This window comes from Ailuropoda melanoleuca, chromosome 2 (assembly GCF_002007445.2).
Source record: "Ailuropoda melanoleuca isolate Jingjing chromosome 2, ASM200744v2, whole genome shotgun sequence".
NCBI classification, from domain to species: Eukaryota; Metazoa; Chordata; class Mammalia; order Carnivora; family Ursidae; genus Ailuropoda; species Ailuropoda melanoleuca.
In genome coordinates this window covers 62,464,536-62,486,340 of record NC_048219.1, presented here as the reverse complement: position 1 = coordinate 62,486,340, position 21,805 = coordinate 62,464,536, and the positions used below count along the sequence as shown (strand labels likewise).

The 21,805-nt window shown below is 39.1% G+C and overlaps 1 non-coding gene across 1 annotated transcript; it reads right to left on the bottom strand.

Annotated features, from left to right (window-relative positions):
• Window positions 1-7,589: 7,589 nt before the first annotated feature.
• On the bottom strand, window positions 7,590-7,697 carry LOC117801225. The gene has a single exon (XR_004623755.1). It is a non-coding gene; the product is annotated as a U6 spliceosomal RNA (small nuclear RNA).
• Window positions 7,698-21,805: the final 14,108 nt, after the last annotated feature.

The following is a 21,805-nucleotide window of genomic DNA, read 5'->3' as shown; positions in this document are numbered from 1 at the left end:
AGAATCTGATCGGAAAGCCACCTTATCATGCCTTCAGTGCAAGGTTGAATAAGAAATCACACTGCACAGGAGATAATGAAGAAATGTCTATCTTCACCTTGGTGCTGGTGGAAGGGACAGAATTCCGCCTTGAGAATTCAGAAACCCAGTTGGTCCCCACATGTGTTTTCTGTCACGATTCATTTTAGTTTAAATGGGGAATTTTAAATATAATTTTAATCTAACTATAGTTCCACATTGGTAGCACCCCAGGAAACTGATAGAAACAAATGCAGATTTCTTAGAAGGAATTTAACTTTAGTTCGGATCTCAAAAGAATTCCTACTGGTTGGTTCCAATGAAAATGGACAGCTTTAAAAAAAATCACAAACTATACAATGGAAATAAGACACCATGAATGAGAACCATCAAAAACAAATTTCAGCAAATAGGGACCCATAAATATTTCAGGTGTTGGAATTGACACAAAATACGAAATATCTATGTTTAATTATTTAAAGAAACTAAATGAATATTTGAAATTATGAACAGTGAATAATGACAATAAGGAATGACCAAGCAGATTTGAAAGCAAATAGAACTTTAAGAAATAAAAGGAGAACAAAGAAAAGATAGGAAAAGTAGAAAACAAATGGCAAGATGTGAGACTCAAACCTAACCGTATCAATAATTCCATTATATGTAGGGGCGCCTGGGTGGCACAGCGGTTAAGCGTCTGCCTTCAGCTCAAGGCGTGATCCCGGCGTTATGGGATTGAGCCCCACATCAGGCTCTTCAGCTATGAGCCTGCTTCTTCCTCTCCCACTCCCCCTGCTTGCGTTCCCTCTCTCTCTGGCTGACTCTATCTCTGTCGAATAAATAAATAAAATCTTTAAAAAATAATAATAATAATTCCATTATATGTAAAAGTGAATGATTTAAACCAGTGTTGTCCAATATGGCAGCTACTAGCCACATGGGGCTATTGAAATTTGGCTAGTGTGCCTGAGGAAGTGATTTTTAAATTTTTATTAATTTTAATAGGCATAAGTGGCTAGTGCCTACTGTATTAAGCAGCACATTTCCAAAGATCCCAATTAGGGGAAGTGTGGGTGGCTCAACTGGTTGAGCATCTGACTCTTGATTTTGGCTTAGGTCATGATCTCAGGGTCATGAGATCAAGCCCTGCATCAGGCTCTGTGCTGGGTGTAGAGCCTGCTTAGGATTCTCTCTCTCTCCCTCTCCTTTTGCCCCTCCCCCTCCACTTGAGCTCTCTTTCTAAAAAAACAAAACAAAAACCAAACAACAAAAAACAAAGATCCCAATTACAAGTCAGAGATTATTAGAATGCCTGACTGGCACAGTCACTTAAGTGTCTGACTTCCGATCACGTCATGATCTCAGGGTTCTAGGATGGAGCCATGCACTGGGCTCCATGCTCAGCAGGGAGTCTGCTTGTCCCTCTCTCTCTCTCTCTCCCTCTGCCCCTCCCCCTGCTTCTGCTCTCTCTCCCTCTTTCTCTCAGTCTCTCTCAAATAAATAAATAATATATTTTTAAAAAGTCAGAGATTATCTGAGTGGATAGAAAAAGCAAGTTCTAATTATAAGCTGAATAAAAAAACCTATTTTAAATATAGAACCAAATAGGTTAAAAGTAAAAGAATGGAAGGATATATATCATGATAACACTTATTAAAAGAAAGCTGGAGTGCCTGTTTTAATGTCAGACAAAACAGATTTCAGAGCAAAAACATTACCAAAGAGAGACATTTCATAGAGATAAAGGAGACAGTTTCTCAAGAAAATGACACAATCATAAATATTATGCAACTAAAAATAGAGCTTTAAAATACATGAAGCAAAACTGACAAAACTGCAAGAAAAAATATATAAATCCACAATTACATTCAGAGATTTCAACATTATTCTCTCAATAACTGGTAGAATAGACAAAAGCAACACTATCAAAAAACTTGATCCACTTGACATACGTAGAACACTCCATCTAAAAACAGCAGAATACACATTCTTTTAACGTACACACAGAATATACATTCTTTTTAAAGTAAAAAAAGATATTTGCCAAAATCGACCATATTCTGAGACATAGAAGATGTACCAATATATATACAGTTATTCAAATAATACCAAGTTTATCTCAGATCATAATGGAATTAAATTAGAAATCAATAACAGAAAGATACCTTGAAATATCCAAATATTTAGAAACTAAATAATACACTTCTAAGTATCATACAAGTCAGAGAAATTAAAAGGGGAGTTAAAGGGGGGGGCCTGCTTCTCCTTCTCCTTCTGCCTGCCCCTCCCCCAGCTTGTGTGCTCACTCTCTCTCTCTCTCTCTCTCTCTCCCTCTTTCTGTGTCAAATAAATAAAATATTTAAAAAATAATAAAGTTAACTAGTGTAGGGGTGCCTGGGTGGTGCAGTTGGTTAAGCCTCTGACTCTTGGTTTTAGCTCAGATTGTGATCTCAGGGTCGTGAGATCCAGCCCGGAGACTGGCTCTGTGCTCATCTCGGAATTTGCTTAAGATTCTCTTCTCCCACTGCCCCTTCCCCTACACGTATGCACTCTCCCTCTCTCTCTAAAATACATAAATATAGGGATGCCTGGGTGGCTCTGGTGTTAAGCGTCTGCCTTCAGCTCAGGTCATGATCCTAGAGTCCTGGGATCAAGCCCTGCATCAGGCTCCCTGCTCAGTAGGAAGCCTGCTTCTCTGTCTCCCACTCCCCATGCTTGTGTTTCCTCTCTTGCTGTCTCTCACTCTGTCAAATAAATAAATAAAAACTTTTCAAAAAATAAAATAAAATACATAAATATATCTTGAAAAAAGATTAGTCTTAAACTTAACTAATATAATTCACCATATTGACAGGCTAAAAAATAGAAAAAATGGTTGCTTATTTCAATAGGTGCAGAAAAAGCATTTGGCAAAATTCAACGTCATTCTTGATAAATTTTTAGCAAACTAGTAATAGAAGAGAATTTTCTCAACCTAATAAAGGACATCTATAAAAAATCACAGCTAATATCATGCTTAATAGGGAAAAGCTGAATTTTTCCCCCCTAAGTTGAGGAATAAGACAAGCATGTTTGGTCTCAGCACTTCTATTCAACACTGTACTGGAGTTTCTAGCCCGTGCATAAGTCAAGAAAAAGAAATTAAAGGTAAATGGATAAGGAAGAAAGAAAAAAACTGTATTCGCTGACATCATGATTATCTTTGTGGATAATCCTATGAATTCTAGAAAAAGAACTTACTAGAACCATTATGTGAATTGAGCACATTTTCAGGATACATGATCATAGTGCAAAAATCAATTTTATTTATTTCTTTTTTTTTAAGATTTTATTTATTTGACCGAGAGACAGCCAGCGAGAGAGGGAACACAAGCAGGGGGAGTGGGAGAGGAAGAAGCAGTCTCCCAGCAGAAGAGCCCAATGTAGGGCTCGATCCCAGAACACCGGGATCACGCCCTGAGCCGAAGGCAGACACTTAACGACTGAGACACCCAGGCACCCCAAAATCAATTTTATTTCTACATATAGTTGACCCCTGAACAACACAGTGGTTAGGGGCACCAACCCCTCACACAATAAAAAATTGGGGTATAACTTTTGACTCCCCCAAAACTTAACTACTAATAGCCTATTGTTGACCAGAAGCATTACCAATAACAAAAAATACTTGATAAGCACATATTTTGTATGTTATATGCATTATGTACTGGATTCTTACAGTAAAGTAAGCCAAAGAAAGGAAAATGTTATAAAAAAAAATTCATAAGGGACAGAAAACACAGTTACAGTACATGTAAAAAATCCATGCATAAGTGGACATACATTTCAAGTCTGTATTGTTTAAAGATCAACTATGTAAGCAGTGAAGAATTAGAAATAAAAATTACAAAAGCAATACCACTTACAACAGAATAGAAATATGAAATAGGAATAAATTTGACAATAAGTGTACAATAACATATAATGATGACTGTAAGACATTGGTGAAAGAAATTAAAGAAGACCTAAAAAGATGGAGAGATAAATATTTCATACTCATGGATCAGAAGACTAGAGATTGTTAAAATACCAACCCTCCTCAAATTGATTTGTAGGTTCAATACTATCCCAATCAAAATCCCAACAGACTTTGTTTTTTGAGAAATTGACCAATGGATTCTGAAATTTATATAGAAATGAAAAGTAGCTAGAATAACTTAAACAACTTTGAAAATAAGACAAAAACAAAAAACAAAAATAAAATTGTAGTACTTACACCAATGGATCTCAAAGCTTATTAAAAAAACTACAGCAATGGGCGCCTGGGTGGCTCACTTGGTTAAGTGTCTGTCTCCAGCTCAGGTCATGATCCCAGGGTCCTGGGATCGAGTCTCATGTCCGGCTCCCTGCTCATCAGGGAATCTGCTTCTCCCTTTGCCTCTCCCCCTGCTCATGATCTCTCTCTCTCTCATGCATTCTCTCCCTCAAATAAATAAATAAAATGTTAAAAAAAAAAAACTACAGCAGTTAGGATAGTATGGTATTGGTATAAAGTTAGATAAACAAATGAACATAACATAACAGAGTCAAGAAAGAGACCCAGGCGTATAAGTTTAATTGATTTTCAACAAAGGTACCAATGTAATTCAATGGGGAGGAGGGGAGGAGAATAATATTTTCAACAAATAGTGTTGGAAAAATTGAGTAGCCATATGGAAAAATATCAACTTTGACTCTGCATCCTACCACATTAAAAAATTAATGTATCATTTACTAAAACATAGAATTAAAACTATAAAATTTCAACATAAAAATATACAAGACAATCTTATTTACCTTGGCTCTGTCAAAGACTTTAAAAATATGACACAAAAATCACGACTATAATAGAAAACATCAATAAATTGGATTCCATCAAAATTAAAAGCTTTGGCTCTACTAAGAACACAATTTAAAAAATGAAAAGACAAGCTACAGACTAGGAGAAGATATTTGCAAAATACGTATCTGACAAAATTCTTATATCTAGAATATGTAGGAATTACTGTAATTCAATAATAAGGAGACAACCCAATTTAAAAATAGGTAAAACATTTAAACAGACATTTCACTAAAGAAGATGTATGGATAGTAAATAAGCACAGGGAAAGATGGCCAGCATCATTAGTCATTAGAGAAATGCTAATTAAAACCACAATGTGGTATAATTGCATATCTAATAGAATGGCCACAAGTAAGAAAACCTCATAATACCACATGGAGGCAAGGATGTAGACAGCCAGAGCTCTCATTCACTGCTGAAAGGAATGTAAAATGGTGCAATCACTTCAGAAAACCCTTTGGCAGTTTCTTTAAAAAGGCAAACATACACCTACCATGTAATTCTGATTATCCATTCTGAAACACTTACCTGAGAAAAATGAAAGCACATGTCCATAACAAGATGTACATTAATGTTTGTGGTAACTTTATATGTTATAGCTAAGAACTGGAAAGGTCCAATGACAAGCGACAACATAAGCAGACTGTGGCATATTCATACAATGGAGTGCTACTCAGCAATGAAAATAAATAAACTGTATGTAGATCTAACAATGTCCATGGATGAACTTCATAATAATTTTGTTGAGTGAAGGAAATCAGACCAGAAAAAAAAAAAGGAGCCATGCTGTATCATTCCATGTGTATACAATTCTACAAAATTCAAAGTAATCTATAATGATAGAAAGTGAACCAATGGTTGCTTGATGAAGGTAGAGATAGAGAAGAACTGGAGAAAAGCAGTACAAAAAGACATGAGGAGGGGCACCTGGCTGGCCCACTTGGTGGAGTGTGCCACTGAGGAGTTGTGAATTTGAGCCCCACATTGGGCATTGAGGTTACTTTAAAAATAAAATCTTAAAAAAGAAAAAGGCATGAAGAAACTTTGACTGGTGAAGGATTTGTTTATTATATTGGTCGTGGTGATGGTTTCATGAGTGTATGCATGTGTCAGAATTTATCGAAGTGCGCACGTCAAATATGTGCTGTGTAGTGTATGTTGATTATGCCTCAATAAAGTTGTACAAAAATACCTCAACGCATTACAAAGAAACCAGACATAGCTCAAGAAAGAATTAAAGAACTGGATCTAAAGAACTTATCCACATGTAGTACAGTGAGATAAAAAAAAATGGGGGCATGTTATACACAAGACTAGGGTGTGATGGCAACAGAGGTCCCGAAGGATATAAGAAGGAGAATGTAGGAGCGCCTGCGTGGCTTAGTTAAGCATCTGCCTTTGGCTCAGGTCATGCTCCCAGGGTCCTAGGATGGAGCCCCACATGGGCTCCCTGGTCGATGGGGAGTCTGCTTTCCCTTCTCCCTCTGCTCCTCCCCCTGCTTGTGCTCTCTCTTGCTCTGTCTCAAATACATAAAAATCTTAAAACAAAACAAAACAAAACAAAACGAGAGTGTAAAAGAGCCAGTGTTTCTTAGATCCAGAAAATTCAGTGACTCTCCAGCAACATATGTAAGAAGAAATTTTCTCCTAGATACATCATAGTGAAACAGCAGAATACTAAGGAATCTATGAGAGACAGAGAGAGAAACAGAAAGAGATCTTAAAGCAGCCAAAGAGAAAAGAAAACCACCTATAAAAAAGGGAAGACTGACATTTCATTTTATAAAAGCAGCTAAGGAAGAGAATACAATGTAAGAATTTCCTCAATGTGTTGAGAGAAAATAGCTGTCAACTTAGAATTCCACATTCAATGAAGCTATATTCCAAAAAAAGGATTGTATAAAGAATATTGTTTCCAGGTAAACGAACAGGAAACCAATAAGAACAACTCCTCCCCTTCAATAACTTGAGAGCATGCCTCACCCAAAGACAATCACGAAATGAAATCATAAAGGACATATTTTAGCAGAATAAAAAAATGAAAAGCCCGAGATGCAAAACAACAACAACAACAAAAACATTGAACAAAAACATCTTGGTAAATTTGAGGGCATATCTCAGCAAACTCTGACTTATAATGGAGCAACATAATGTAACACCATACTTTTAATTTTTGAAGGGAAAATAGACTAGAATTAAAATGTTGGGCTTATACTAGAATTAAAATCATCCAAGGTCCTTGATTATTTAGGAGTAAGGTAAAGAGATGAACTTCAGATTTTGTTAAATCAGCATGCTAAACTAGCTAGTTTAATTCCTGAAATGATAAACACAAGCACACATACTTTCCAACCAATTAGAGAGAAATGGAATAAGAAAAAAAATCAATTCAAGAGAAGGCAAAGCAAGAAAGAGAAAAATGGTAGCAGTAAGAGCTGGGGTGCCTGGGTGGCTCAGTCAGTTAAGTGTCTGGCCTTCAACTCAGGTCATGATCCCAGGGTCCTAGGATCCAGCCCTGTGTTGGGCTCCCTTCTCAGCAGGGAGCTTGCTTCTCCCTGTCCCCCCTGCTCGTGCTTTCACTCACTATTTCTGTCTCTCTCAAATAAATAAGTAAAATCTTTTTTAAAAAAAGTAACAGTAATAGCATCTAGAAGATTTAGAACAGCATCTCGCATGTTATCATTTTATATTTGTTATATAATATAATTTATTATTACTATAACTGTTATTTCTATTTGCATGTCATTCTTGCACAAGGGCCATGCTAATCTTCTCTGTAGCATTTCATTTTTAGTATATGTGCTGCCAAAGCGAGCACAACTGTTGTTTGTATCCTGTTAAATCTCTCTGGAGCATTCAAGACAAGGACCCTTCAACATGCAAGTTCTACTAATGCTGATAGGTCCTTGATGTCAACAAGTTGATAATGCTAATTAAAAGACATGGCAGTAATCTGGAGGAATTAAAAAGTTCTGTTACTCACTGGTATATAGCCTTAAGCCAGTCACTTTACACTCTGGCCTTAGTTTCTTCACCTATAGAATGAGGGAGGGGATTAGAGGAGAGGTTCAAATTGGATGGTTCTGTACTTTCAAATCCTCATTAACCAGAAGAAAGAGGAAATCTCCTGACTCAGGCCAAAACCCAGACAGGTTCAGAAATGGTTTATTTGGGTGAGTGGCCATCTTGCACTCACAATAAATTCGGGCCCCACCAGGTAGGAAGCATTGGCTCTTCTCACTCATACCAGAGCCTGACAAACTTGGAGGCCACTGAGCGGGGCCAAAGCAAAGCCTCCACTCAGAAGAGAAGCGTTAAAGACACCCTTCCCAGCCAGGGTGGAAGGAATTCCAGAGCCTCTTGGAAGAGTTGACAGGCTCAGAGCTCTGCACCAACACACTGGAGTCGGGCTGCTAGACAGTATGTAGTTGCCAGACAAACCCACTCTCCTTTCCTCCAGTTACACAAAGACTTTTCAAATACACCCCTTTCAGCTGAATGTCTTGAATATTAAACTTCTTGAATCTCCCTGTCATCATTCTAATTCATAGATGCGAAAGCCTACGCTTTACGCACTTCACACACATTTGATATAACGTAGTTGCAGAGGGAACTCAGGTAGGGAAGATAATGGCTCAGCTTCCAAAGATAAACCTGGTAGACGTGATAGCGGCTGAGGGAGGAGGGCAGAGAGCCTCCCGGGAAGTCCCTTTGAATTTGGGTGTGGTGTGAGTCCTTCTGTTCCCAAGTAGGGTTTTATCTAATCTGCCTTGAAACTGCTCTGCTGATTGACTGTTTTATCAATAAAAAACTGCTGAACTAAAGTTCCTCCTCTGAAGCTCGTAAGATGGGGTCCGCCCTGTCAGAAAGCAGTGTTGTAGCAAAAGGATATGCGTAAGAGGATGTTCACCAGAGCATTGTTTAAAACTGTGGCCTATCAGTGAGAACCTATCCGCAAAGTTGCGGGCACATCCATATATCATAATGTTAGGAACTGGACTTACTGCAAAGCGAGTCTCTGAGCGTCATATAAACTATGATTCTATTCTGGAAAAATCAATACTAACAATAATAAAGTTAGCATATGCAGGGCAAAAAGGAGGAACATGTGCCAAAATGTTAGCAATGATTATTTGGGACTGGGGTGGAGTGGGATGGAATCTGGGGAGAAACATTTCTCCACTCCCCGGCCCCCCGGTCTTGATGTTGTACCCTGTCATGAGCCAAGGCGAGGTTTTGGTACTGAGTTGCATTCATGGTCAAATGCTTTTTCCTCAAGACGGAGACATTTTCTTTCCCTAGCTGCAGATATTGCCTTCATTCATTTGTAATGCTCTGTTCTCAGGAGACACTTACCTGGAGGTATTTACATATTAAAATACTCGAGGTAGTTCACTGTAATATTTGATCACCAAATTTGAAATTTATTTATGTGTTATTTTTGGTTAACTTGATAAAGAAGGCATGTTATTTTTTCTATTTTAGAGTTTAGATTTTTAAAAAGTACTCAGCGTGTGAGGATATTTATTGCAACAGAAAGAACTGAGAATTCCAAAGTGCTGAGATTAAAATCTGATATAAACTACTTGTTCAAAAACTTTAAGGTTCCTGTGGATCTCTAAATTTTAAACATGTCCACCTGCATACAACTAGAAAAGTTGACCCCAAATATTGCCTCAGTTTCCTAGATGTTACTAAGGATTACATGTCCTTTTACTTTGTCTTGAGACCCAGCCTAACAAAACTTGGCATATTTTCACAGGTTTGGTGTTGTTTTTTTTTTTGGCTTGCAATTTATTTCATTCATTCCACTCATTCAATAAACATCTATAATTATCATCATCGGTATTAAAAACAATAGCTCACATTTAATAGGTATTTTCTACTTGCTGGTAGTTAATACCAGCTAACATTTCACTTCCATTTATTACTTGCTGCTCTTTAATTAAATGCCTTCTTTTTGTCCGGCATTGGGGAGGATATAAAGATAACCTGGACCCTAAAGATATATAAATAATCCAAATATGGTTCTGTGCTCAAAAGGAGGGTCAGATACCAGGTTATGTAATTCCTAGACTAAATAAGTGACTTCCCAACAAGGAAATCAAGGGAGCTTCATGAGGGGGTTGGCATTATATTTGAGTCTTTAAGCAAAGGATTTGGTTGTTTAGAGAAGAAAGAGGAGGGACATTCCAGATAAAGGCAGAAAGGCAGAGATAGGACTCTGCAGGGCATGTGCTGGGCCCTGGGTATAGTGGGGGCTAAAGAACGAGGTGCATGAAGGGAATACAGGAAAGAAGGCTTAAGGGGGAAACGCAAAGAATGTTCCAATTGTAAGGACCAGTGAATCATTTATCCCAACACCCTCATTTTACAGATGAAGGCACTAAGGCCTACAGAAAAGGGAAATCCCCTCACTTATTCAGTAGTGGGGATGGAATTAGACTTCAAGTTCTCTTGGCTCCTACAGTTGAGCTTCAAGTTACGCTGGGACAGATCAAGGAGTGCTTAGAATGCCAGGCTAGAGGTAGGTGGTCGTCTCAATTCAGAGGGGAGCCAGTGAAAGTTTTGAGGAGGATGTGACTAGCAAAGTTGATGCAGGGACTAAGGTGATTTGAAGGTTTCTAGGCTAAGTGACTGGGAAACTGGAAATTATATTTTGATAAATGGCTTCTGTTAACACAGAATCAGATCTAGAAAAAAATGATTAGTTCGATTAAAAACAACTGGTTGTTCTCAAAGTAACTATTTGATTAATGTAACCTCCTTAAAAATGTCATGTATTTAGACACATTCTAGTTAAAGAGTAGGTTAAGGAAGGTTGGAGCAAGCAGCCATAGTCTATAATGGGTATCAAGGGCTCAGTTTTCCTCCTCTGATTGTTTAGGCCCTTGGGAAACAAAGATTCTCTCACTGGAGTCCACACCTTCATATACTTTATATTTGAAAAAGAGATAAAATATTGACTCTTTTTTTAAAAAACTTTTTTTAGTAGAAGCTTGTTTTAGTTACATCTATTTTTAGTTTTACTTTCCTCACAAGCGGCATTTCCTAGTACCACATGAGATAGCAAAGAGGATCAAACTAAGAGGTCACCTTGGCCACAAACCTCCCCAATCAGCAGCATGAATCTCATTCTCCTCATCTGTAGAATTACAGACCAGAGATGCACCTCACAATCACAGGCGCTCTCAAGGGGAGGCAGAGCGGAGTGTCAAGACTGTCTGGGTTCCCATCCCAGCTCCGCCACTCATGAGTCCTGAGATCTTGGATAAGTCATTCAATGTTTCCGAAGCTGATTCTCATCTGGAAAATACAGCTAGCTAATGATAACTCATCCCGGGTTTGCTCTGGTTGTGAGAATTGCTAGACAACAGGCCAACAATGCTGACCACAGTGCCAGGCACATACTAAGCATCTTGCTCAACCTTAAGCTATGTGAATTGTCTCGCCCACACCTCAGGACAGACAAGCGGCTCAGAAAGCAGAAGCATTTCCGAAAGGACTTGTCGGTTCCCAAGTAACTAGTATCCTTATTTTAGATGCACTCTAGAACTAAAGATGTAACAAAACCACTTCACAGTTTACTTCTCCTGGGTAAACTGTTTTGAGAACATTTCCAAGAGACTTTAAGGAAGACGTCTATTTCCACATCTCTGATTTATGTAAAACTATCCGCCCAATGCAAAACAGACCCTCTCTCGCTCTCCCAGTCTGGCCTGCTTCCCAGCTGTTCACATTCCCTACGGGATTGTTAGAAGCTCCACACGCTGTGCGGGAGCCCGAGGAAAGTAAATAGTTTAGCCAGGCAGGCACCCCACCCACCATTTTATTTTCCTAAATCACTCCTTTAGCTAATATTTCAGGGACAGACACGCGACGCATCTGGCTCCAACCAAATATTTTCAGTCAGTCAGATTCCAAGGTAAATATTTGCCACTTTGATTGCAGTAACAGTGGTAGCGTGAAACAAGGAGCCACTTATCAACCCTCAATCAGGGCCGGCCTGGCGCTTGGGTGACGTGACCTGACCCCTCCCCGTGAGCCCTTGCGCGGGTCCCACCTCCGTACTTCCGGTCTTGCGCGCTTGGTGTCTGAGCCTTTCTGAGGCCTGATGGTCTTCAAGGCGAAGCCTTGGTAAAGTATGGTTGTGGGATTGCTGAGCTGCTGCCTTCGCCCAGATCCTTTCGTTTCTAGCAGGTGCTGTCTTTCCCACTCTTCACAACCGATTGTCGAAAGGGTGTTGGTTGTGGATGAGAAACACCAGGGAAGGGTTAAGGAAGTCTCCTAGGTGTGTGTTGTGGGGGGTGGGGTGGGGCGGGAGAGATGTCCCCCTGAAGCCTGTACCTATTACTTAAATCGCGATCTTAAGAGACTCTTTTTTTTTTTTTTTTTAAACTAGGGAGAGAAAGTGCCTGAGCATGAAGGAGGGAGGGGCAGAGGGAAAAGCAGACTCGCCGCTGAGCAGGCAGCCCCATGGGGGCTCCATTCCAGCACCCAGAGATCATGACCTAGCAGATGCTTAACTGACTGAGCCACCCAGGTGCCCCAAGGGACTTTTACCATTGGCCCAAGGCTTTTGAGCTACTATGAATAAACTGCCCCGGGCTTTTGTCTTCTGTCCTTTGCACTTTTGTGAGAATGAATGTTTTAGTTTTTTCTTACAGATGGATATTTTATGCAGGAAGAATAATAAAGAGGGATGAAGACATAGAAAATGGCAGGTGGGGTGGTTTTGCCTTGTTCTGTGGCAGGGTTTTTAACCTTTTTGGAGTCCTTTTGAGACTACGAAAATTAAAGACCCTTAGTTTTCCCAGCAAAAGATATGTGAACACATAATTTTGCCTATAACCGGAGGAGATTTAAGGATCCCCAGAACCCATCTGCAGACTCCTATGGAGGGGAGCCATGGACCCAAGGTTAGGAAACCTTGGATTTTAGGTACAGCATGCCCTGGTGACCTGCCCGCACCATTCCTTGTCTTGCCCGGGCAGGACTAGGGTGAAAAAAGTGAGGCACTTGCCTTGGGCACAAAATTTAAGGGGGCATCAAAAAGTTCATAAATCAAGATGAATAATGTTTTAATGCAGTATTTTAAAGAATCAAATCTGCAAACTGTGGCTGCGGCTTGTCAACCTTTTTTTGTAAACAATTTTATTGGAAACAGGGCCAGGATTAGAGCAAGACGGGTGAGGCAGGGTTGTACAAATGCAGGTTCAGATTCTGTCTTTATTTTAAAGTTTTTATATTTTTTATTTTGTTCAATTTTTTATTTTTATTTATTTTTTTAAATGTTATTTATTTATTTGACAGAGAGAGAGAGAGCATGAGCACAAGTAGGGGGAGCGGCAGGCAGTGGGAGAAGAAGGCTTCCCACTGAGCAGGGAGCTGACTCAGGGCTCAGGACCTTGGGATTATGAGCCGAAGGCAGTTGCTTAACCAACTGAGCCACCCAGGTGCCCCTCAATTTTTTATTTTTAAATAATGCATTAAAATACTGTTTTGAATACTGAGTTTTTTGGACCCCCTCTATAATTTTGCACCTGGGGCTAGTGTCTTTTTTGCTTACCCCAGCCTTCAGCCCGGCTTGTGTCTGGGATGCTGTTCAAGTAAAAACCAAACGTAAGTGATCATTTGCTGTGTCTAGGCCCTGGGCTCCCGCATTTCCAGACAGCAGGGGTAGTGGGAAAAACTCTGATCTGTCAAAAGGGTTGATGTTTAGTCCTGGCTCTGTCAGGTTCTGCTAGATGACCTTGGCCAGTGAATTTAGCTTTTCTGAGCCTCTTCTTAATTGCGGAATGAGAGGGTGAGACTGGGTACTTTCCAGTTTTGGCAGTCTGCGGTTCTAGGACTTTGAAAAAGGCAGCTAAGCCAAATTGTTCCCTAGAGAACAGAGTCCTCAATGAGCACCCAATTCCACCTCCCAGCTCTCTAGGGTTCTCTTGATTTGCCTTCTTGATGGAGAGGTTTTGCATTCTACAGACTTTTCATTTGTCTCAGTGTGAGGGCCTGGACCATCAAATCTCTTCAACTTGAGTACTGATTGCTAGAGTCAGAGTTCTTGAGAGCTTATGAGAGTAAAGGGCAGAGAAATGATTTAGTTTCAAGGAAAATGAGGCTCAAACAGGTGAAGTCAGTTGGCCAACACGACACAGTGTCAGATTTAGAACTAAAACCCCAGTGCCTGATTGCCATCCGGTTTTCTTTTCACTTCACCTTGGTGGGATATGATGCATGCTTTCTACTTCCCTCCAGAGAATTTCCTAAAAGTATTTTGAATTCTCTCATAATATTCTCTCTGATTCCTGTGTTTTATTAGTTTCCTTGTTATGATGCTGCTCCTAGTGCTGGGGAATTGGGAGCCAAAATTCTTGATTAGTGTCTTATCCTTAGGTCTTCTTCCCCGTCCCAGCCTCATCTTGGATTTAACTTCTATGGGGATTTTTTTTTTTTAACTGCTACAAGGCATATAATCTTAGAAAGCTAACTTCCTCTGTGCTTCTTTTGAAAGATATTTTTAAAACTGGAGAGAACAAGTGATGCGTAAGAGTCTGTAGGGTAGGTACTGTTATTATTGTTATTTTACTAATGAAGAAATTGAGGCACAGAGGGCTAATTAACTTGCCCAAGATCTCCCAGCTAAGTATCAGAACCAGGATTCAAATCCAGGCATCCTGACTCCAGAGTCTGTTTTTTTTAACTAGCACACTGGATGGCTTCTCTTGTGGACCATTTCACCTGAACTTGAACAATTCAAGGGATGGAAAGTTATCTCAGGAGATCCTAGTTCTGCTGCTGGGCAACCTCTTCAATTGGAATGTCTTCCTTCTATTTGTTGGAACAAGCCATAGACAGTTATCCAAAACGGTTTTCTGTTATCTAAATAAGAAGGTAAAAAGGTGAGTGAAGAACATAGAATAAAATCTCTCAATCTATCCTGTCTCCACTGAACATTCCTGACCCTCTCACTTCCAGTTATGTGGGCTTCCTGAAAAAACACAAAGTTCCCTCTTTCAGTTTTATGTTTGTTGAAAGTAAAATCCCCATCCTATGTGTTTATACCTTGTTCTGAGAAAGGTTTAGGTTGGCCCACATGGGTTAGAAAGTATGATTTAGTAGCATAAATTAAAAGTGTATGACATGATCCAGCAATTTCACTTTTACATATTTTTCCTTCAGAAATAGTTACAGGAGCTTACCAGGATAAATATTCAAGGAATTTTGTTTCATTTTTGTAATTGCACAAAAGTTGTAGGCAATTTAGATGTGCACCAATAAGGAAATGGCTAAATAAATAATTAATTAATGAAGTTGTGAGAAGATTTCAAGCTAAACTTGAACTGGAAGATATGAAAGGGAGACCCTCATGCATGCTCCCTCAGAAGAATGGCATTTAACTGAGAGACTGATTTCTTGTAAATACCTGATTTACAGAAGATCGAGGCTTATCTTCTGACCAATGAACATCCACCAAGAATCTCTCCCGGGCAGGCCTTCTCCCTCTTTGCCCTCCTTACTCATAAGTACAGCCTGCCCCAAATCCTCAAAGGACTCACCTGTAGCTTGATATAGCATGTTTCCCAAATTTCAGTTCCCTCTACAATTCCCAAATAAACTCGAATTTCTGGAAATTTGACCTTGCCTCAGTTTACCTCCTTGTTTAGATTGATAGAATACCTTTTAACTATTTTCAATGTATAGTATTAAGATAAACTGCATTATTTGCTCTGAAGAAAATCATTATTGATATTTTAAAAATTGGTGCTTGGTGGCATATCATCTTCCATTGTTATCTCAGTGGCAATACAACAGTTTAAAGAAAAACATGGGGCGCCTGGGTGGCTCAGTCAGATGGGCATCTGCCTTTGGCTCAGGTCATGGTCCCACAGTCTTGGGGTCGAGCCCCAAGTTGGGATCCTTGCTCAATGTGGAGTTTGGTTCTCCCTCTGCCTCTCCTCCCTGGCTTGTGCTCTTTCTCCGTCACTCACTCTCTCTCTTAAATAAATAAATGGAATCTTAAAAAAAAAAAAAGAAAGAAAGAAAGGAAGAAAGAAACTCTTTCTAATTTCAAAAGGTTATTGAAGAAAATATGGAAAATAATAAAATGTAAAGAAGGAAACAATGAGCCTATAATCCTGCACCCTAAAGATAACCACCGTGAATCTTTACATTTACTTCTTTCCCATCTTTTTTTCTAGATGCAGTACTTTTTTATAGATTTTTTGTGATAAAATATACATAATATAAAATATATTATTTTAAACATATTTAAGTGTACAATTCAGTGGCTTTAAGTACATTCGCATTATTGTGCACCTATCATGACTATCCATCTCCAGAAATTTTTCATCATCCCAAACTGAACTCAGTTTCCGTAACAGTAGCTCCCCCATTATTAACTCCCCCAGCTCCTGGTAACCACTATTCTACTTTCTATCTCTGGATTTCACTGCTGTAGTTACTTCATGTAAGTGGGGCCATGCAATATTAATCCTTTTGGTTTTGGCTTATTTCACTTAGCATTATATTTTTAAGGCTCATCCAGTTGGTAGCATGTATAAGAATTTCCTTGTTTTAGGGCTGAATAATAGTCCATTGAAAGTTCATACCACATTTCGTTTATTTATTCGTTCATGATGTTTGGGTAATTTCTACCTTTGGCTCTTGTGAATAATGGTTATAAACACGGTGTACAAATATCTGTTCCTGATTTCAGTTCTTTTGGGTATATATCCAGAAATGGAATTGCTGGTTCATATGCTAATTCTATGCTTAATTTCTTGAAGACTACCATATTATTTTCCACAGCAGTAACACCATTTGCATTCCTATTTGCTATGCACAGAGGTTCTGATTTCTCTGCATCCTTGACAACATTTGTTATATACCATTTAAAAAAAATAATCTTCATCCTAATGGGTGTGAAGTGGTATGTCGTTGTGGTTTTGATTTGCATTTCCCTAGTGATTAGTGATGTTGAGCACCTTTTTAAGGGCCTCTTGGCCATTGTTTATGTTCTTTGGAGAAATAGCTATTCAAGTCCTTTGCCCACTTTTTGACTGGGTTATTTTTGTTGTTGAGTTGTTAAGAGGTATTATATGTTCCCAATATCAGTCCCTTATCAGGTATGTGATTTGCAAATATTTTTTTCCATTTTGTAGAGAAATATGCCTTTTCTTTCTATGGATAGTGTCCTTTGATGCACAAAAGTTTTTCGTTTTGAAGAAGTCTGATTTATTTTTTCTTTTGTTGTTTGTGCTTTTGGTGTCATATCCAAGAAATCATTGCCAAATCCACTGTCATGAAGCTTTTCCCTATATTTTCTTCTAAGAGTTTTATATTTTTAGGTTTCACATTTTGGTCTTTGATCCATTGTGAGTGAATTTTTGTGTATGGTGTAAATTAAGAGTCCAATTTCAATCTTTTGCATGTGGATATCCAGTTTTCCCACCGTTTGTTGAAAGGACTTTTCTTTCTCTGTGTTTTTATTGTTTTAGTGCTTTTTTGATTCCAGACTTACTCCTGTTGGAGCCCAGTCTGCTTCTCTGGATTATCCTCACCCTCGCTGGTTCGTGCTTAAGGGATTGTAAAGTTATTTGGGAACAAAGGGAAGACATAATGAATCTGAATCTAGTGCAGAAGCATGGCGGCCTAGCAGAGCCTAGTGAAAGTGATAGTTGAAATACTGACCAAAGTGATCTTGCTATAATCTTGGCTGAACCTATTTCATTTGTTGTGAAACGGGAATAGTGATAAGAAGACCCACCTTATTTTGCCAAACAATAGCATAAATCCTGGAATATTATTATGGCTAATAGCCATTATCGTGGTTGATGTATATGAGGAGAGTACTCTGTGCTGCTCTATCTTAAATGTTTCTCATTTATTATCTCATTTAATACTCGAAAGAGTCTTAAGAGGTCGGTATTATCATTTTCACTGTTTTACCATCTCTGAACTTCTTTTGTTGTCTGTAAAATGAAGAAAATTGTATCTACCTTGCAGAACTAGGAGGAGGATTTAATGAGTAGTGAAAATAAAGGGCCTAGCAAAGAACACGCACATAGTAGATGCTTAGCAGATGGTGGCTGCTTTCCCTCAGTCCAGGAAGTGATTCCAGTAAGCACAAACCGTATTAGATGACGATTCTGCTTTGTTCTAACAATCTTGAATTTCCTGATACTTCTCCTTCAAGGCAAATTATGATTATACTGGTGAGGTAGGAAAGTCTGATACCATTTATTTATGAGACAGGAATACTTTCTAATTACCTACCTGCAAGGCTGAAGCAGAGAGACTGTTTATTATCAGACACGAGGAAGACTTCTACAGACACTCATCTAGGGAATGAACAAGCACCAGCAGCCCTGGAAACAGCTGGCTAGGGATTGTGCGCCAATAGATTAGTGATGTTTTAACACTCATCATTTTGACTGATAAAGTGTCATTTCCCTCAATCTTTTTTCTTCATTTTACTACCATTTCCCACCTCCTTTACTTGTCTTTTAAAATAATGATTACAGTGAAGATGTACAACTGCCTGAGACCAAACTAGAGAAACAGGGCTTAAATTAGCTGATACATTAATATAGTCCTTATGGTTGCAGTTATTCTGGGTCATATTTTCTGGATATTATTTGGAATTCATTGGTTAGATCCAGGCTGTACATTTTCTCTTTGGCTGCAGCTAATCTATTAACTGGCGGTGGGATCAAGTCCTGCTCCTCAGTGGCAGCTGGGCCCTCCCTTGGAGCCTCTCTACAATCCCTTCACTTATTGCTAATTGACTTCCTAATTCCCTATAGCAGCTGTTGTAAACCTTTTCCACTCTCCTCCATCCCTTTAATCTCCCTGTTCTCCACACACCGAGTGGCAGGTGATCGTGCATCCGTGATCAGCTCTCTTTCCCACTGCCTTTTGGTCCTCTGCCATCTTCACCTCACCCCCAGGATCCCCTTTACCTCTCAGAGCCTGGCTCTTTCATTTACTCCCTGTCTCCTAGCTTCAGTCTTTCCTGGACACATAAACAAGCTCAAGTCTTCCTCAACCTATAAGAAAGCCAACCATATTTCTTGTGAAGTTAATCGTGTTCTTTTTTCATTACGGGCAGGCTCTTAAGTCTTTTTTCTCATTACAAAAGTAATACAGTAGTAGAAAATTAGGAAGTACAAATAATCAAACATGTTTCAGACACCCATAATCACACTTCTAGAGGTAACCACCAGTGTTAACATTTTGGTTTCTATCCTTCCAATCTTATTTCTAAGACTTTGAGATCTACTTAGACTTAGAGGGCATTCTGGATGTTCTCTTTTGTAACTTGACACTTTTCCTGTGTCAGTATTTTTCTAATCATTGCATTAAAATTTCCATGGTAGGAGAATGGCTGGGTGGTGCAGTCAGTTAAACACCGGACTCTTGGTTTTCTCTCAGGTCATGACCTCAGGGTCGTGTGACTCAGTGCAGAGTCTGATGAAGAGTCCCATTCCCTCTCCCTCTGCCCCCTGCCCCGTGCTCTCTCTCTCTCTAAAATAAAATATGTCTTAAAAATTTTTTTCATTGATGGATGCACTTTATGTAGTCATTTTAAATCATATCATAGGAATATTTCCAATTATTTGCTATAATTAACATAAGAGTATAATCTTTGTAAAGAAATCTTTGCACGTAGTCCTGATTATTTCTTTAGTACAAATTTCTGCAGAGAAGTTCCTGAATGCATATTTTAAGTATTTAGATACATATTTTATTGTAAAATATAAACATTTTGACAAGAGTAGCCAACTGTCATAACTTCAACTTTTAACTCCAGGTTATTGAATTCTAAGCAATCCTTGCTTGTCCACCATTACTGAAGCTGCTCTGTCAGAGGTCAAGGTCAACATCAACTACTAATCACAAGTCTTCTCAGATCCTATCCTGCCTCATCTCTTTGCGACAGCTGCCACTTTCTATCTTTTCCTCTTAAAAATGTTTTTTCCTTCTATTTACTTGAGTTCTTCTGCCTCTCTGGTAACACATTTTCAGGCTCTTTCTTCGTTCCTTTTGTTTGGCATGATCTTTTCCTTATTCTCAACTTACCTCAGATTTTCAACTATTGAGTTCATGCCAATGCTACATAGATCTCAGCACAGATCTGACCTTAGTTGGGGTCTACTGGCCTCTCCATCTCACATCTCCCCACTCTTCCCTGCCTGCTTCCTCCTCTCCCCATCCCTGCATGTACTTTATGTTTCAGTCATTCTGAACTACTTGCATTTTCTATGCCTTTGATCATTTAGTGCTTGAAAATTTCTTCTCCCTTTCCTCACCTGATAAAGCTTTACTTCTCTTTCAAAATTCACCTCTTTTGGAAATCTCCGTAACAATCCCCACTCCCACTCTCATGCCTCTTTGCCCTCTGGCCTGGCCGAGTAGAGTGATCCTCTTCTAGGCTGTCACATTCATGCTTCTCTCCCTGTGCTGTGTTATAATGGCCTTTTGCTAGTCTGTAAGCTTCTGGAGGGCAGGAATTGTGACTTTGAGGATTATATTTCCAAAGTGTAGCCTGCTACTTGTCATCTAGTAGAAACTTGTAGTGAATATCTTCATCCCTTGGTCAAATCATGCTCTGATCTTCCTCTGGGGACCTTACTCTTGAGCCATGGGTTTGAGTGGGCCTGACCTAATCCCACCTGCAGGGTAGGTCTTTACTGGCCACATTGCCCAATTACAGCAAAGGAGAAGATATTATATATATATATATATATATATATATCCATTTTAAATCATATCATTTAAATCATTTAAAATATATATATATATATTTTTTTTTAAAGAAAAACTTTATGTTCTGGGACAGCTATTAGAAGGGACATGTTTCTCTTCTTTTACATGATACAGTGTAAAGACTTAAGGTAGGGGGCACCTGGGTGGCTCAGTCGGTTAAGTGTCTGCTTTCAGCTCAGGTCATGATCCTGAGATCGAGCCCCTCATCAGGCTCCCTGCTCAGTGGGGAGTCTGCTTCTCTCTTTCCCTCTGCCTCTCCCCCCCCCCGCTTGTGCTCTGTCTGTCAAATAAATAAATAAATGAAATCTTAAAAAAAAAAAGACTTAAGGTAGAATTGTTTATCCATTTTGCTAGTGTGAAGGGGTGCCTAGAACTGTCTGAGAGCTGTGTGTGGAAGATGAAGCTGCTATCCTAGAAGACAAAGCAGAGACATAGATTGAATCAGCATATGCATGTATGTATGTATGTATTATTATTTTATTTAACAATCATGTGTGTTCTGTTTCTTACATGCCGGGTGCTGTTCTGAGTGTTTTATAAATATTAACTCATTTAATCATCATCTCAGTTTTATGAAGTAGGCACTGTTATTCTTATTTAATGTCAGAGAAAACCAATATACAGAAAGGCTAAATAAGTTGCCCGAGGTCACACAGCTCATAAATGGGGATGTGAAGCTGGGTTTGTACAGTGGCACCAAAGAAGGGCTTAAAAACTAGGTCTTTCTCTGAAGTCAAACATCTATTCAGTGTGATATCCTTTCTTCATTGTGTTTGAAATCTAGCTAACTGTAGGTCCTGTACCTGGATGCAGAGTGAGAGAGTCACTCAGAAAGGCCTTATGCTTTCTTACCCATGTCTAATTAACACGGAGCCTATGATCTTTGAGCAAGCTTTTTATATCAGAAAAGCAGATTTTTGAATGTTTCCTGCTCAGAAAAAGCTAGGTAGGAGTCTGTCTCTTCATGTGGTTTATTGGATCATGGAATATGAGAGTTGGAAGAGGGCCTTAAAAATGATTCCCTCTGGCCCTCTAAATTACTAATGGGAAAACTGAGGCCCACTGAGGAGTGTGGCTTGCTCAGGGTCAAAAAGAGAATTAGGGTTGCACCAGGACAAGTGCCTTTCTCAGGATGGCCAGGTGTTTGCTTGTACTGGC